We start from the raw sequence: 19,777 nt of genomic DNA on the forward strand, positions 1-19,777 counted from the left end.
TTCTAATTTACATATACATCCGATTGAGGAAGCTGCTTGTAGGCAAAACGTGTCTGAGGCGATTGCCCTATGAATTTTTATTCAGTTTGTGTTTTACTTTTTTTTTTTTTATTTGATTTGATTGTGTAATTTTTATATCCATAAATATTTATTTTACTAATACTGCATTTTGGAATCCTGTGGCGTCCTCCATCAGCTTGTTCTATTAATTAGATATTTTTTATTTAATTTTTTGTTGTCAATGAATTTTTATTGAGGCAGCAGTCCATCAGGTAAGAGTATCACATCAATGACATATGTAGATAAAAAAAAATCAATAATCAAGATGGTAAATACAGACATGTAACTATTGCACATGTGACGTTAATAGTGGATGAGTCAAGCCTTTTACATCTTTTTTTTTTTGATCAATAATTGGTAGAGCTGTACTTGCGCCTCTGTTACAGTAACCATAACTATTATATATATATATATATATATATATATATATATATATATATATATATATATATATATATTAAACTGAGAGTCAAAAATAACCTTAAACTAAACATAGGAATCCTGCTATTGAGAGCGTCTTAAAAAGGAGCAATGTTGCTCCAGAACTATTGATTACCCACCTAACTGGTAAGGTATTGAATTCGTCGTGGCATGCCTAAGGTAGGGAACTAATTCTCTGAGATTATGAAGCTCCTACATCCCAAAGCCTAAGGGGGGTGAAGAGTGAGTCGATGGACAGAACTGGGGCAACAAGGGCATATATATATGGCACAACATAGATATGAAAGCATATAGATGCAAGGAGGGAACTGCATCTAGTTACCTTAAACCCCATAAGAATCACACCATATGCATTAAAACTATAAGATTACAGTAATTGAAAAGAATGAACAAGTTAAGCATGAGGAGCTTGAATGGAGGTGGTCTTTTCACAGTCCAGGTTGGAACAAATCGTCTCTCAAAACAAAGTCAGCTCTGAGCAGATAAGCCAAAGGGGGTGAAAACCGCGACATTTGCCATGTCCCATCCATGAGCAGACCTGACCGGGCTAAGAGAGGTGGTAGCAGCAGTAATTCCCAATGAGTGCAGGAATATGTCAGCTTCCAACACGGACATAATAGGCTTCCTATAACGGCGGACATACCTCTCTGCTATGAGAGCCCTCGGGTACCCCCATTTTTTAGGTCATTTCTTTCAGTGAAGCACGCAATTGTAAGGTTGAGCAACTTAAATCTTGGTAAAAGCTGAATTAATGTTGTTCAAAGATGTAGGGTGTTTGACCAATCACCACTTTAAGAAACACATCATTATGTGCACCATTTATTTGATAAACTGCTACTCTATATTCCACATCATTGTTCTTTTTGAGCTTCCATCTGATAGAAGACTGAAGAGGTTTGGTGTCACGTTAGTACACATCTATGCTTGAGATCTAAGCCTATCCAATAGAAGCTCTGCCTTATGTGAGTGTATTCACATCACATATTTCCCAGTTTCCTATGTTTACATTGTATTACAGGATTACATCTGAAGTACCCCTACAATGGTAAAAAGTAAGTGTTTTACGTTACCATTTATCAATACGCTCCACTAATTTATCTGATGTGGTCTATTATCACCTTACCACATAGTTATAGGTTGTTTTTGTTTTGATTTTTTAATTTATTTCACAATCAAGGTTACTAGAGAACTTGCTTAATTGACCGCGTCAATAGGAGGGATAATATTACTTACAGATACATTTTTAAAGGTTTTTTTTTTTTTTTTTTTTTTAACTATAGTGGTCCTGAATCTAAAATTAAAAGGAAAGCTCTGTCATTAAAAAATACATTGATTTTTAAAGATAGTGTTCCTATAAAAATAAGACGAAGATCTGATTTCACAAAGATTGTCAACTGTATAAAAGCCCTGAGCAAGTTATGAGCTCAGTTAATTACAGGCCATTCATGTGGTTCTAAAAACCTGTCTTTTTGTTATTTTCACCTTCATGTGACCTGTAACAAATACATAAGTGAATGTAAACTGAGATTCAAAACGTGCCTGAGTCAACGTTACCAATTGAAAAACAAAGAGCACCTATGAAACGTCTGAGATCGCATTGCCTCATTGTGATGATATGTCCACTATTTCACGAATCCTATTGTGGTCATTTATAGCACTGCTAGTCTAAAAAGACTCACAAAATTCTTTGAATTTCACTCCTTAGGACATACCATGCATTTTTATTACCCTGCTTACCATTAACCTCTTCGACAAAAAAACAGCAGTTTTGTATATTATTATTATTATTATTATTATTATTGCAATTTATATAGCGCCAACAGATTCCGTAGCGCTTTACAATATTATGAGAAGGGATTTAACTATAGATAGGACAATTACAAATAAACTTACAGGAACAATAGGTTGAAGAGGACCCTGCTCGATCGAGCTTACATTATGTATAATCATGTTGTGTAAAAAGTAGCATCTTAAACACACGATTTATTTTAAACACACAACTTCATCAAATAAGCTGTTTTGTCCTTCATTATTGGTGTTCAATCCACTACGTTTCCCAGTACATAAATAGCAATTTATTTTTTTATGATGAATAGAATACTGTTCAGTCAAGGTAAAAAAAAGATCAAGTATGCAAGAATAAGGCATGCAATGCTATTTTATCTGTCTACATCAAAAACTAAGTGTTTTAATCGTCAATTGGTATTTGAGTTAAAGGAGCACTATAGTTCCAGGAAAACAAACACGTTTTCCTGGCACTATAGCGTCATTAGGTTCCTCCCCACCCTCATGGCACCCCTCCAGCTGGGCTGAATGGGTTAAAACCCCTTCAGCCACTTGCCTTTCTCCAGCGCCAGGCTCCCTCAGTGCTGGTGACCTCTCCTCCTCTTGCCGAAGTCAGCACCGAATGCACCGCATTCAAACCGCCCATAGGAAAGCATTACTCAATGCTTTCCTACGGACATCCAGCCTTTTCTCACTGTGATTTTCACAGTGAGAATCGCGGAAGCGGACTCTTGTGGCTGTCAGGGAGACAGCCACTAGAGGCTGGATTAACCCTCAGTGTAAACATAGCAGTTTCTCTGAAAGTACTATGTTTTCAACTGCAGGATTAAAACTAGAGGGACCTGGCACCCAGACCACTTCATTGAGCTGAAGTGGTCTGGGTGCAAATAGTGGTCCTTTAAAAAGGCACTGTGCAACAAAAGAACTATTATTATTATTATTAAAATGCCATTCGAAATGGTGACATTTTAAATAATGAAGGATTGGTAAGTGGAGTTTGGGAAGGTTGAACTGTTAGAGGAACAAAAACAGAGAATATGAGTGTAACGGATCACCTGGCACCCCGACTGGGTACCTCCGTTAAAGGATGCTCCTAGCGTTTCCTGAGGCCTCCAAGCACTCTAGCCGACACCACAATCACCGAATCAGAGAAGCATATGAATCCTCTCAAGCCTCTGAATGCTGTAGACAGTTGAATAGGAACCATACGAATAGGTTTGCACTCCTAGCAGTCAAACTGGAACAGCATGCAATAAATCCTCCCCCAATAATGAGACGACACTTCACTTTGAGGGTTAAACAGGAACTCTGGACTGGCTCATCCAGCCTGGCTTTTATTTCAATCTCACACATACAGGCCACACCCAGGGGGAGGCATAAAATGACCAATAGTATAACGGGTGCAACCCACACATCCCCTCCCCTTAGTGTGACACATAATCCCATTATGCATACAGTTTAAAATATACTTTTTACACAACTTTCATAACTCTAAAACCATACATCACATTCACATAAAAATACATATCCACAATCAATCCATCCAGGGGAACAACATATTAAAAAATGGCATGAATCCGACCAGGGGTTCAAAAGTTACTAAAAGTATATTTTGTCCCTTACTAGCCGCATGGCAAACCGGTTTAGACATGTTTTACATAGGCCTCTATCCTGGAGACAAAGAGGAAAGTAATCCAATTATCCAGGGCTAGAAGCAGACTCCATTAACCACATGGTTACAGAAAGACATAAAACACTTTAAAATACAGAAAGTTACTTTTTATCCATAACACACAGACATTTCACATATCCCCAGATAGCTGGGATCTGAGCGCACAAAACTACCGAATAGCGCGCAGATCCTATTCACACAGTACAATTGCCATGGAGCTAAAGTCTTTCCCATAGTCTTTCAATATATGAATAGGCTCCATGGTATAGCTATCTGGGGTATCACCGCTCACACAGGGCCATAATCACTGAATAAAAGTCCATACGTTTTCAGGGGCCATAGTCTTAAAGGGTATTGTTACCCAAAGTCTCAATATGTCCCCAGACAGTTCTTAAAGGGCCAGCAGCAGTACAATCAAATACCATTCACTGTGCTTAAAGGGCCAGCAGTCGCACAATAAAATACAATATGCCCCAAATAACCCAGGGGCCATAGTCAGCAGGTAGGAGGCGGGCAAACAGGCTTCTCCAGGGCCCAGTGGCGAGGTTGGTTTCGCCACAATGAGAACGGACAAAAGTTTATAGAAACTCAATAGCTTGCCCTTCGGTAAATCACCACTCAGATCTCTAAATAGCTTTTGCTCACTTGTGCCATTACAGAGTTTACTTCTTCCATTGCACATCAGACTGAAACCACCCATAGTGGCAGTCCTGACCCAATAAGCCGGCAAGTTCTCTCTGCACCAGAGATACAGCAACCTCAGACAATCATTTCAGCCTTCTTATCGTTAGAGGAGTTAGCAGAGTTATTCTCTAATGTTTGAATGGTCGGAAATATAAACTTTTAGGCCAAAGTAGATGAATTGGAAAAATTCTTAAATTTAGTTTAGGATGATTCATTGAAGTGTAATTTGTCAGGAATTCAGAAAAAGTTCCACTTTTAAGCCCAGCCAAAAATAGCTACACTGAAAACATGACTTGAAGAATGACTAACTTCAAATTCACTATGAAATTGACTTCATATTCACTATGACATCCCGACACTTCAGCAAATGACTCTGCATAGGCGTGAGCACTGCGTGTGCCTGGGCATACCCTAATCTAGGGTGCCCACGTCTCCTGGGACAGTCCAAAATTTTGTGGGCCTGTCCTGGGTTCCAGGCACCTTCACTCCATATTAGTGAATCTGGTCTGCTGCGTAGGACTTGGTTGCGAGGTAACGTGCCGCCGCCTCATCCAACGCCCAGGTGACGCGCACACCACGCATGCGCAGTGGCCGTGATACGAGGTGTAATGGTGGCCGCCCTGTCAATGAGTTGTTCCATAGATCACCCATAGTAATGGCAGACGGACACATGGGAGGTGAGATTGGAGATTGCGAATCGGTATCCTGCGGCGGTAAAGGGAGATGAATCACAGCAGGGTAATATCTGTGAATGTATTTATAAGAAGACCTTAAATAACTCACAGTCTGATTATATTATAGGGACCCCTGTGCCATGGGGTCTATGGGGGGCGTAAACCATTCAGGTCTTATGTTATGGTTTTATTTAAGTTTTTTTTTACTTATTTATATATAATATGTGTATATATGTTTCTAGCCAACTCCTTGGTTTTGCACCCCTACCTGTTACAGGTGCCTCACCCCAGGACCCTATTTAGCCTTGTACTGCAGAGAACCCCAGATGGAATTTTTTCCCCAAGTAAGTGGGTTAATCTCCATAAGAGCAGACAGGATGTTAGAGTAGGACCTACCAAAGATGGGGCACATTGACGTTGTTGCAGGTTTATGCAATGTATGATCTTATAATGTAACTAAACCCCCATTATTTTTGCCAAGATTAGGTGTTTTAAAAAAAAAACTAATAAAATCTGTCAACATTAAAGTTGCTGTTTCGTACATAAGTGCTGCATATACATGCAGCGTGTGTGTTTGTGCGTGTTTGTGCTTTAGGGTGCAATAGGCTGCGCATGCCTATGTGACCCTTTATTCAATATACTATGAGCCGTAACCAATGATCCCAGAATTCTTGGTCAAGATTCAGTTTGCCAAGTGAAATTAGCATTAAAATCCATAGCATGTCCAATGTTTGATAAGTCAAGGGTAAGCAACTGTATCCCTCCATGTCCAGAAAGTTACACTCCTTTGAAGGGAGTGGTATTAGAGCATCGACCTTTGTTAAAGTCAACCTTAAAATATACATTTTATATGATTTCAACTCACCAATACTTTTTGCAGTAGATGTGCAATGCGCAGGTGTGCTCCTTCCTGTTTGTTGGTCACATGAATACCAACAACTGAACACATATATTACTTGCATATATCGCTGTACTGCAGTATGTAGCATTCATTTGCTTCAGTAACTAAATCAAGCCATTAATTGTTCCAGAACAACTATGACACCCTCTGCTGCCATATTGGTGGGGAGATCATTTCTGTTCGGTAGTATGGAGCATTCAAATTCTGTAGGTATGAAATCGACAAATCAAAGAGGAATCCTGTAGCGTTTGAATGCTCCAAACTCTGTGACAGGACTTTTTATAAGCTGGCCAGTCAAAATGTATAAGCAATATGTGTGTATGGAAACATGGATCCGGAAATCTAATTTAAACCTCATGACCTGATATTAATAAATGTTTTGTTGAGGTGCGTTGAGAATTAACTTTAAAAGTTCAGCCCATATTATATAAATTAAAAAAATATATATATATTTGATATTTTTACAACATAACTAATCTGGCTTAAATTTCACTGTTTGATTTATCCCCAGTCACAGTTAAGGGAATAGACACCTGTCTGCCGCTCCCTTTAGATTATAAGCATGAAAGCTGGCGACTCCCTAACTTAAATACTTTAATACCCTTTAAAAACTCTACTAAACGCTACTTAATGTTTTCATGCTATGATAATACGTGTACACTGTCAGGTTTGTGTATGAGTGCGTGGCTCTTGGAAGGTCTGGGAACGCCATGACTTTATTGCATCATACACTGCATTTTTAATATTGCATTTTTTATCATTATCAGAGGCAGTTGTAGTACTACTATTAAGTATAGTATATCCATCTCTGTTCTATGGCTAAGAGGTACAGGCTAAAAAAATATACTAATAGCAAGCATATGTCACACAAATGCATTTTTTTTAATTTTATTTTTAAAGGGGCAATCTAAGAAGAAAAACCTTTATAGCTCACACCAGGCCCGGATTGACCATCGGGCAAATGCCTGGTGGGCAGTGATGGCAATTGGCCGGGGCAGGCAAGGGAGATCCCAGTATCTCCCCTGCCGGCCCATGCAGGGCAGCACCAGCCCTAAGAAGGTCCAATGTCCCTTCACGGGCCGAAGGAAAAATTATTGAATCCATGCGTGCCGTGCAGCCTACCTGTTTCCCTCTCGCGAGCTCCGATATTATCAGAGCATTGCCATGGTAACCCACAGCACGCTTGGTAATACCGGCGCTCGCAAGAGGGGAAAGCATGGTCTGTACCCTGCGGAGGTACAGACCAAATAACCAGCCCACAAGACCACCAGGGATCGCATGCTCTGCTGTACCTCGGCAAGGTAATAAGAGGGAGCGGGGTGGAATATAGATATTTTAATGATTTCATTAATTAAGCAGTCATCTTATCCCCTATCAACCCACTACACCCCCTGCCATCATACCCCCTATTAACCCACTACACCCCCTGCCATCATACCTCCTATTAACCCACTCCACCCCCTGCCATCATACCCCCTCTTAACCCACTACACCCCCTGCCATCATACCCCCTCTTAACCCACTACACCCCCTGCCATCTTATCTTCTATTAACCCACTACACCCCCTGCCATCTTATCCCCTATTAACCCACTACACCCCCTGCCATCATACCCCCTATTAGCTCATTACACCCCCTGCCATCATACCCCCTATTAGCTCATTACACCCCCTGCCATCATACCCCCTATTAACACACTACACAGCCTCACAGTGGGCTGCTCTGCCATTAACTGCCCGGGCTGAATTTTCATCCCAGTCCTCCCCTGGCTCACAGTAGTGCTCGTGATGACGTGAGCACCCTAGTGCCATCCCTTGATTTAATATCAAACTGTTTAGGAATGATTTCATATTATATATAAAGATTCTTCTTGGTGCCAGTATCATCTCAGCCACATTGATAATGCCAATGAACATTTATTAAATATGTCTATTTTATCCAAACTGGATAGCATTGATTGGCAGAGAGTGGATTAGCACAGGTTGTATGAAATTTTAAATTGGTAACACGGAAGTATAATTTCTGCAGTACCAAGGTAGCGTAGCCGAAATGGGCACAGTTCCTTAACCCATTCCAAAAATGTTTGATGATAACCCGGGGGGTGTCAGGCCACTCTAGACGACATAACCACTACAGCAAACTGTTTTAAAAGCAAAATGCTATTTTCTTCAAACTGAGAAATAAATACATCTGGCGATAATTTATTTTATAGTTTTGGATTTTTTTTTTTTTTTTTTTTTTATCATGTGCCCTGTAAGTGCGTCAGAACTACCTTTAATTATTGCACACTAAGCCTTTCCCAAAAGCCATATAAATCAGGCCTTGACAAAGTTTATGAAGTGTGACAAACCATCTGGAATCTGTAGATGATGACCATGTGATAAGAATGATGAGAGTAAATTTAGAATCTTCTAAAAATGTTGAGAGATAGATGCATGATATATCTTTGCCATATTTTTTATAAAGGGTTATTAATTTTAAACTATAATCATTGCTTTAAATTGTTTGTGCATTAAAGGAACACTAAAGTATTAGGAAAACAAATGTGTATTCCTAACGCTTTTGTGTCCTTGTGGCATTTCTTATTTCTCCTCCTCCTACGGTGTCATAAAGTAGTAATGGTCTCCTTAAGAGTTGGTCCAAAGCTCTTTGTAGAGGATCATTGGGGACCTGATGAGAATGTGAGGCAAAGTTTTTCTTTGTTTCTGGAGCACTATTTAAACCCACAGGACCATTACACCCAAGCCACTTCCCTAGATTTACTTCCAACTTCCAATACAAATATGCCTTTGCATAAGAGATGGTGAATTGGTGCATGATGCACGTCAAAGCTCTGGATGGACATTAAAGGTAGAAAAAGGATTTTCTGCTACACAATATTTACATTACGTCTAGTGAAAGTATCAGGACTTCCAAAACAAATGTCGATGTATGGATGTTAAGACTAACGTCATAGGAAAAAATGGCATTTGTAACGGGAGTACACATTGACAACACCTCTAAAAGCATTGCTATAAGTAGCACTTTGTCACAATGAGATGTCAGAGTAGCAGAAAGCTAACATGAGAAGCATACTAGGTACCATTAAGTCATGTACTCTGACGGCCCAAGTTTAAGATGGATGGGTTGATAAAGATGCAATTCTGACATTTTAAAAGGCACTACTGTTGATGCATTAACCAACCGAGCTATCACCTGCATGGAGAATGTTCAGTCATGAAGAAAATAGTCCATTAATATCAGCTGGCAAAAAAAAAAAAAAAAAAATTGCTTATGAAATTGCAGATTACAAGGGAAGAAAGAACAAGTCCAAGGTGACATATTAAGTATCATTTTCCAAGTACTTTCTTCAGATGCTTGCTGAGAATATTTCACAAGTAAATGCCTGTAATGCTTTTTCAGTTTAGACCAATTTCTGATAGAGCAAAACGTGATTCATTGTCACAAGTTTCCTTTTAAAGCAAAAATCACATATGATGTTTTATTTGTTTGTTTTTTTACAGCCCAACAGCTGGTTCGTGCTTTTAAAAAATAAATAGCTAATAAAATATCTCCATTGTTTTTTTTATTTTTTATTTTATGATTTACATTGCATACTTATCTGTCATGGCACGGCTTGAGCATGGCTTGTATATTAATTTAACCCTATTATACTGTGGAAGACGTGTCTGAGTGCGCATGTGCATCTTGTTCTTTTTTCCTATTTATGCTGTCCTACTCATTTCATTGCTTGCTTTAAAAGCAATTTCTGGGTTGAGGGCATCAAGAACTGTCACTTCAAGAAAATTGCAATATAACGAGTCAAATCTTTCTACCAACAGCTGTAGGAAGGAATCCTCTATTTTGATTCCTCATAAAAATAACAACATAAATTCTGCACCATAAATTGCCTTTAGTACATTACTATTTGGTAAGGTTTCCCCCTTGCAAGTTTTTGTCAAGCCGTGGCAAAGGGCAACAAAGGAGAAACCGTAGCTAGGTTGCTCTTAGGTAACTATATAAAAAAGCAATTTTAAATCAATTGTGGGCTGCAAAATTACTGTTATTAGTTCAAGGGAAGTAATAGTCCTACTTTAAATATGACTTAAAAAAATATTTTCTAACTAAGACACTTCATCCTTCCTCTTTTGAATTAAGAACTAAAGTTGAAGTAGCAAAACTTATGGACGGTAGAACGCAATTTTACAATTGTGAGCGTGAAAATCGTGTATTACAAACAAACTATAACAAAGCGCAAGTCAGCTATTTACTAAGCTCCAACTTGTACCAAACTTCGAAAAACAACCGAGCAGGTCAAAAAATATATCAGACCCCTTCTTCTGATGTCCCCACCAATGACTGTAGTTAAAAATAAATACATTAAATACACATTAAGATTTAGTGGGGCCCATGAATATGTCCAGTAGTCCTCCACGGTTATTCAATAAACTCCGGTTTGCAACAAATGAAAACTGTAATTGCAAAATTGAGGCAAAAATAACTAGCCTTGAAAAAAGCCATCAACTTAGGTAGACTTACAATTAGGCTGTTTTAGGTTCTATTTTGCCGTCTGGATTTTAACTTGATTTAATTTAGAGTTTAGCGAATAACCCAGTCTGTCAAAATGGTGCCCATACTATTCCTTTCATATCGTGCCCCTTAGATGACTAGTCCCGCTATATTAATAGTGGCCATACAATCCCCAAAACCTTACAGTGAAGGAAGGGGGCACGTACTGTCTACATGGCATATATCATCAGGTAAAAGCCCAAACCCCTGACATAATAGCTATAACAAAAAAAAGCACCTTTTTCCATTCTTCTTAAATATAGCATGGGGTGGCTGTATTACCCATAAAGCAACCAAGGGGCATGAAGATACCTGTTTAGGCCTGGCACTATTGAGCACCCATGGAATAATAGTGAATGAAGCCTAAAACTGGTAACTTAACTAGGACCCTGGGCAAACTTAATCCTTCTTTGGGTGTTTTTCCTTCCCTACCCTTGTAAAATTAAAAACATGATACATCCAACGGTAATAACTTAATTAGTGTCTCAGAATGGACATTTCTTAAGCATGATGAACTTAATTGTAAAATAAGCTGTAAATACACAACTGATTGTGAGATATATTGTATCACATTTACTTCATACTGATTCTATCACACCTCAAAGCTTAGTAACTGGCAGAGTCAGCACCAAGGAGTGCCTTAAGATAGCATGAAATACGTATTGTTTTTTTCTCCTTTATACTATATTGAATCCCTGCACGTAATGTTTGAGGAACTAGGAATAGAATGTACAATATACATTATCTAATCAAAAAAACGAAAAAAAGATTAAATAAACCACAATTCCTCCACCAACGGTTTTATATAGAAAATCTCATGTAATTCAACAAACAATGTTGTAGGAAAGCAAATAGAATTTGATAATTATTTTATAATCTGCCTCTGCAGAGTAGATGGGACAACTGTCACACGACTGACCCCTAGCATAGCAAAGATATCCCACTCTTGTATATTGTCTTGTATGATATAGTTTGACTTCTAGCACTTGAAAGATGTAATTTTTCTATTTTTCTGGGACCTACTAGAGGGCCTATATCATTCACCAAACAACATATGCTCATTAGATTGTACATACGATTCTATCTATACATTGCGCTAGCAAATGTATAGATGAGAAGAAAAAAACTATCTAAAAATAGGATTTGCTCCCAGCTGTCATTCAATGCCTGACTGACAAGGGAGAGCAGAAAAGGCCTCCCACAGGAGGTCCTTCATCTCTCATCCCATAGCAACCACAGCACATGTGCTGCGGTTGCTATGGAAACTCCCTAGCTAGCACTTCTAGGGAGTAAGGAAACGGAGGGACGTGACATTACACCATTCCGATGCTGACAACGAAGTCAGCATGCCTATGTCACTTGCGAGATTTGCCCTGCTTAAAGATGTGTCCCAAACAAAATTAAAGAACAGAAGCTGAGTGCAGGTGGAGCAGAGGCCGGCCATGAAGTGAGTGTTTCATAAAAAGTAACACCCACGAACCAGCGTTGGAACAGAGGAAAAGTGAGTTAATCTTTATATTTTACATTGACGAATACACCATGCATCTTTGTAATATATAGTATATTCAATGCACATGGAAGCGATTACAGAGAAGTAAAATTATTCCTCACGGGTTCACTTTAATGCCATACTACTCTAATCACCAGTGGCTTAGAATGAGCAGTTATAAAACATGACGAAACCGACTGTAAATACATTAATAATACAATACACCTACCATGAGTAAGAGGATGTAACATCATAGAATTACACTGACTCTGTCACACCTTAGACAGAGCTCGGTGACCGGCACCAAAGGAATGCCTTGAGATTGAAAAATGAATGCATTTCTTTTCCTCCCTTATGCTATTTTTTTTCCATACAACACGTGAGATTTGAGTAACTAGGAGTGTATAATCAAGGGTAAAAAAAAAAAAACACTTCACCCATATACATGTGATGTATACAATTCCTTGTTAAACTTCACTGTGTGTTTAAATTATAACTAATGTTTAAAAACAAAATAACATTTTGTGTGCTGGTGGGTCTATTATGAAAAAAGAAATCCTGTCCTTGTCTTTAACGGAGTAAGAATTTTGAAGATGCAAAGTGTTAACCCCCAGCCACCTTTTGAGTTCCTGTTGGAACTATATGGATTTAGATAAAGTTGGAACACTACAGTGTTAAGAATACAAAGCTGAATTTGTAACACTATAGCAGGGGTCAGCAACCTATGGCACGTGTGCCAGGCATGGCACTTGAGATGACTTTGCAGGGCACTCGAGCCTGCCAGAAACAAACAGGATCTGGCCTAGCAGGAGTCCCAGTGGGACTTCAGATATCTACTAGTGCAAACTAAGCAGTGATTGCAGGTGGTGAGGGACAATCCACAATTTACGTATTACAGCACTTCGAGGAATTATCCCAGATCACTTCCTCCCAGCACTTGTGAACAGGAATCCCCACTGGAGTAAAGCAGCTCACAGCAGCTATCGCAGCTCCTGCCCTTGACCTGTACCTGGCCAGCCTGGTCCCCACTGGACCCCAGGGAAGTCATCCACACTGCTAGATAGACACAGAGCTGCAGAATAAGCCTCCACCTCATACAAATAATAAAAACAGGCCACACACAAACACACAAACACACACACACACAGTCCCCACAAACACAAAACCACTGACCATTCACATACACACACACAACCCCACAAGCAGCCTCTCACATGCAATAGCACAAACAGACCTACACATTCGCAAACCACCAAACACATAATGTGACATCATCCACACACACAATTCCACAAGCAGCTCCCATATACAGACCACATTCATAGTTATCATCCACAATACAACAAACTGCTCATGAACACATACATTATACCAGCCCACATACACACAAATACAATGTTACAAAGTAACTGCAACACCCATAAATAACAAAAGTGCAATACGGCACCATAAACACTTATGGAATAGGACCGGCATGCCAAGGGTCTTCAAGATCTTGTTTGGCATTGTACTACTAAAAGGTTGCCTATCCTTGCACTATAGTGTCCCTCTGCCCCCTCTACACACTCCAGCATTCAACTAACCCTTTAAACACTCTCCTTTTCCACCTCTTCTAATATCATTGCGAGGGGAAACCTAATGTGCATGCACGGAAAGTGCCATGCATGCTTTCCATTGGGGGATTTGAAGACGCTGTACATCTCCATGCAAAGTGTGAGGACGTCCAGTATAGTTTCATGGAGTAAAACTCCATGAAGCAGCAGGAACCGGCTCTAAGTCGCTGTCTGCGAGACCGTTTCTCAATAACTGCAATGTTTTCTCTTACAGGATTAAGGGGACATGGACACTGCACCCAGACCACAGTGAGACTACGTGATCTGGGTGCCTATAGTGTCCCTTTAGCTGCAAGGTTCAGGTTCATAGTGGTGAGCACTTTGTCAAATAAAAACACTATACTAAAACAACCATGATTTTGTATATTTCTCCCTGTCTGGTTTAACAGCCGTAGACTGTAACAGATTTAAATTAAACCTGAAAAAACAATAATGTTCTAGAACCACTGAAGTATAAAGGTGTTTGTGTAATTTATACACATATCTTTTTCTTCAGCTTGCTAAAATGTGCAGGTCTTTAGCAATACTGATAGACACAAAGAAAATCTGATCTGAATTTCATACAAACGTAGGATTTCTGAGTACTACCTTATTTTATTTTGATATTTGACATATTTTAGCATGTCCATATAAAAGCCAGATATTTTCCACTTATAAGGAAAATTATTATGACTTATTTAACTAACAGATACCAAAGATTGCAAAAAATGCAATGTTGCAAAACATGTAAGCCCTTAATTCCCTTATGAAGGTGACCTGCTGTACTCTGGCAAAAATGACAGGATTCCATTTGTGTTGTGTGCATAATATAAATCCACTATTTACTGAGCATCTTTGACATTAATCAAGATGAGTACTCAGTTGGCATCAATGGGGCCTCAACACATGGGAAAAGCAGGCAGTACCTAATCATTTTTATCTAATTTGGAAAATCAGAGAGATTTTCTTTTTTTGAAATTCTTAACCAAAATGAATTACCGTATATCCCACCCCAACCATGTGCCTTTTTATTTATTTTTTTAATACCGAAAGTGAAAATTATCATACATTTTAATCTTTCACCATACTTCAACCGCTTGCAATTAGACACTGTCACTGGTTATTTACTAAGCTAGTCACTGTAAATGATGAGGGAATTTCACATTTTAAACCTAAATCATTTAGTGGGAAAAATTGTTCCAGAAAGTTGCCAGTCGCCACACAGGTCTCTCTGGACTATAATTTTAAATTCTATGGTCCATTCCTGACAATTTCCAGTTTACTGAATAACTGGGTCAAGGTAAAACTTGTGCACAAATCCGTTTCAGCTTTGTCGAACGAATCAAATCCCTCTTAATCTACGCCCCGAACGAATCGATCCATCCGGGATTTACCTTTGGAGCCTGAAATCAGAGCTATTCTGTGGAACTGAAATTAAACGTTTTTGTCTAAAATCACAAACACAATCTGAATTCCTGACAATTCACAATTTGTGAATTCAAATTGTGATTCACAGTGGATTTCAATTTTTAAAACCCAAGGAAGCCAAAGTGGCTAGATAGATTACTTATCTTGATTTAATATTTTTGGAAAAGCCTTTTTAAATGCTGTAATGTTTTTAAAACTGTTTCAATATTTTAATACATTTATATTTTTCATATATATTTGAATATTTTGAAAAAAAATAATTTTACAAATTTATCGAGAAATATCAAATCACTTGAAAAGCTCATCCAAAAACGTTAAACAAGTCCTTGTATAATTTATCCAGCTCGGCTATTTTGCCTTACATTTGAATGTGACATTTGTTTTTGTCTCATGTAAGCCTAAGGGTAGTTTACTTTAGTAGTTTAGTAAATTTGGTTTTGTTTTAGACATAGGTATTATTGGATGGGGGGGGGTTGAAATATGATACAAAAAAAAAACAAAAAAACATGTTGTTGTGAGACATGTGACGTCATTCTTTTCAATTAGCCAACACAGCCTGGGGGTCATTTCCCCCTCCCACACACTGTACTGCTGCCTCTTGCCTGTGGCTCACTCTGGCTGCAGTGAACTTGCACGTACAGTAACACATCCTTACAGCGGTGACAGGGGCGCCCGTGCCCGCGCACGCTCGATCAGGGTTCGCAGGCGGAGCGCGCGTGCATGCTTGCGTTCGAATGCGCGCACCCCCTTTACTGCCACTTTTCTTTCTTTCTTTCTTTCTTTTTTTTTCATGAATGAAATCCAATCGGGCGGATATAAATAGAATGAGGGCTGCTGACGTCACAGGCTCGCCGCCGCCGCAGCTGGAAGGAGGAGGCATTGCAACTCTGTAGCTGCGCCTCTCTTCAATTCACAATTTGGAGTGTCTGAGAGGGGAGGAGGGCGAAGGAGAAAGGGAAAAGAAGAAGAGAGGAGGATAAAAAAAAAAAAGAGGGTGGAGATGCTGAGCAGGGTAGAAATGGCCCCTCCTGAGATGGATAGGGGTAGGGACTGTCATCGCAAAGAGAGGAGACAATGAGATGGCGATATGGTGCTCTGTGAACTTCTAGCAGCCCAAAACCCTGCACCTCCTGCGGCTACCAGACACCACTGACATTATATTACAGTATATTATACAGGGATCCAGGAGGATCACACAGGGTATGCTACCTTTATTATTATTATTATCACCTGCTACCAGACACCACTGACATTATATTACAGTATAGTATACAGGGATCCAGGAGGATCACACAGGGTATGCTACTTTTTTATTATTATTATTATCACCTGCTACCAGACACCTCTGACATTATATTATAATATACAGGGATCCAGGAGGATCACACAGGGTATGCTACCTTTATTATTATTATTATTATTATTATCACCTGCTGCCAGACACCTCTGACATTATATTATAATATACAGGGATCCAGGAGGATCACACAGGGTATGCTACCTCTGTTATTGTTATTATTATTATTATTATTATTATTATTATCACCTGCTGCCAGACACCACTGACATTATATTACAGTAGATTATACAGGGATCCAGGAGGATCACACAGGGTATGCTACCTTTATTATTATTATTATTATTATTATTATTATTATTATTACCTGCTACCAGACACCACTGACTGGGACATTATATTATAATATACAGGGAGGATCACACCGGGTATGCTACCATTATTATTACTAAATATCTGCTGCCAGAGACCATTGACTGGGACAATACATTCTATTATATACAGGGATCCAAGAGGATCACACATGGTATGCTACCTCTATTATTATTATTAATATTATTATAATAATGTACTTAATACTTGCTACCAGAGACAACTGACCAGGCATAATATATTATAAATTCAAGGATTCAATGTTATTGTATCTATTATATTACTACTTAATACATCCTGCATTGTTATTGTATTCATTATTGTATTCTTACTTTATACACACTGCAGTATTGTATTTATTATTATAGTATTGCCTAGTACCTGCTGCATTGTTATTGTATTTGTTATTATATGATTACTTAGTATCTGCTGCATTGTTATCATATTTCTTATTATATTTTTACTTAACATCTGCTGTGTTGTTATTGTATGTATTATTCTATAGGTTGACATGCTCCCTGTGACAGCTTTCATGTGTGCCCATGTTATGTATTTCAGGACTGTGCATGCCTGCTTGCTTGCTGTCATGTGCTGCTCACCATGCACTGGTCCTGGTGGGATGCACACTGCAGCTGGCTCTATTGACATGCATGCTCAGTCACATGGAAGCTGCATGGATTCCTTAGCATGCACACTGTCATGGCAGCAGGCTGGTGATTGTCTGCAAGTTCATATAACGGGAGTGAGAGGCAGAGAGGCGTTATCTGAGCTACCAGGAAATACAGCAGATCAAGGCTTTGTGTACATTTTTTTTTCTTTTCATTATTGGAGGATTTAATGAGCCACTTTACCTTTTGTGAAAGGGAATGCTCACTCTTAATTGCCTTGTGGGTTTTTCTCTTTTCGTGTGCAAAAACAAAGGTGCATGTGTCTAGGGAAAGGCTTTGGCAATGAGCTGCATTGTTTGTATTCACTAACACTGAGCTTTTTACACAAGCAACACAAGGCTTGGGGATTGGGTGCTGTTGTGTCTATGGAGTCTGTTGTGTGTTGCTGTGACAACAGTGTAGGCTGTCTTGAGGGGGACTTGGGAGAGCATAAACATGCCATATGATCAGTTAAAAATAAGAGGCAGGACATTTGTCAGGGAGTAAAAATAAATACATTCACGTGATTCGCCCATAAAGCAGAATCTCATGCAGGGTTTTAATGATATTTTACCTTGGTGTATTTGAGTTATTTAATTAACCACATGCGTGGCTGCAAATGAGCAGCACTGCTAATACAGATCTAACAGATTTTTTTAGTTTTTCCTTATTTGGCAACGTACATGTCCATGAACATGGACTATAACTACCTGCAATCCTCAGCCATCGTTGGGATGAGCAGTTTAAAGGCACAAAGCTGCCATATGGCCGTCATCGTTTCCCATGCACCTAGAAATGGCTGGTGTTGGTGAGATTGGTACGCCAGTAGCCAAAGGGCTGAAATTTACTAAATTTTTAATGCCTTATTTTTGTAAACATGTATTGGTAGTTAACAGCTTTACCTAGATTGCAATCTAATTTAAGAGGGACCCTGTTTGTCAATAATGTGCTGTTTTATATTACTGTAAAGCATTGCAGAAGCTGTGTGTATGTATGTATGTATGTGTGTGTGTATATATATATATATATATATATATATATATATATATATATATATAATGATTATCATGATGTAAGAAGATGTGTGTGTGCGTATGGCTATCTATATCCCAACCTTCGAATGCTCTGGCAATTTCGTCACTGTTTTTGTACAGGTGTAATATTTATAATCCTACATCTCTCTTGTTGTTTTGAGATTTGCAAACATTAATTCTGTCTTAAATGAAACAAAAACAGCCACACAAGATCATAATAAAATATATTAATTTTGCAGCATTAAGAAAAGGGAGCTGTTGACAAATTGTATTGTCCTTTAATGTTAAGGGTAGGCTGAGATCACTACCAAGTCATACATGCTTAAATGACACATCTGTATGATTTTTATTGTGCTTGTCACAGCCAGGAACGTGAGTCAGTTTGTGTCCTTTCCAGCGGCTGGTTTATAGGATGTGATTCAAGTTCACATATATATTGCTTTCTACAGTTATGCTGCTGAGCACAGACAGCATGGCGGGGATTAGACTTGGCTAACCATTCAATCAAAAGCAATCTGAGAGATCCCATTGTGTTTTCATTGCACAGATTATTATCTATATGGCTCCAACATATTCCGTAAGCATGTTGGAAGCCATATAGATAGAAAGCAGATGGCGCCTAATTGGTAACACAGAAATATCTGTTAATATGTATAGATGACTGGGCATTTTAATTTATTCCAGAAATAACAAAATTTGATATAGGATGAAATATGGGCCTTGTATTCTGCAACACTAAAGCTTTCCCAATCATTCACAAAATCGGCAGAATCTAAAATGTACTTCTTAGCAAGTGAGTGCATCCTAACTTGAATAAAGCTTTGTTGGAGCTAGCACATTGAGTTCATAATGAACTGTACCTTTAAAAGGTAGTGACACATTCAAATGGCTGACTGAAAGTTGGCTATTGTGGGTTCTTTATTTATTTCTGTGGGTTTGGTTTAAATTAGTGTATACGCTGGTCATACCATCCATCTGTTGCTCCTTACTTATTAATCAAAGGCAAATATTTGCACAACGGTCATTATAAAACAAAGCACCAACCTAGATAATCTAGATGTACACGGTGCAAGTGATATTAAATTTGTAGATGTTATTAAACGTGAGCTTTATTTTATGTTTATTTTTAAGAGTAATCAGACCGAAGTAATAT

At 38.7% G+C, this 19,777-nt stretch overlaps 1 protein-coding gene across 6 annotated transcripts in view; it reads left to right on the forward strand.

The window, feature by feature from the left end:
• RHOBTB1 (Rho related BTB domain containing 1) overlaps window positions 1-19,777 on the forward strand; it is a 51,984-nt gene that overhangs the window by 10,236 nt on the left and 21,971 nt on the right. Inside the window, exon 1 of one of the 6 annotated variants that reach the window (XM_063435210.1) lies at window positions 16,182-16,474. The exons of 1 other annotated variant lie outside the window; for it this stretch is intronic. The gene's annotated coding sequence lies outside the window, so the exon portion shown is untranslated. Of the gene's footprint in view, window positions 1-16,181; window positions 16,475-16,506; window positions 16,572-16,725; window positions 16,767-16,826; window positions 16,888-18,387; window positions 18,408-19,777 lie in introns of those variants that run through there. 4 more of the 6 variants (XM_063435211.1, XM_063435209.1, XM_063435208.1 and 1 more) reach the window with 4 other exon arrangements.

Source organism: Pelobates fuscus, chromosome 10 (assembly GCF_036172605.1).
Source record: "Pelobates fuscus isolate aPelFus1 chromosome 10, aPelFus1.pri, whole genome shotgun sequence".
NCBI classification, from domain to species: Eukaryota; Metazoa; Chordata; class Amphibia; order Anura; family Pelobatidae; genus Pelobates; species Pelobates fuscus.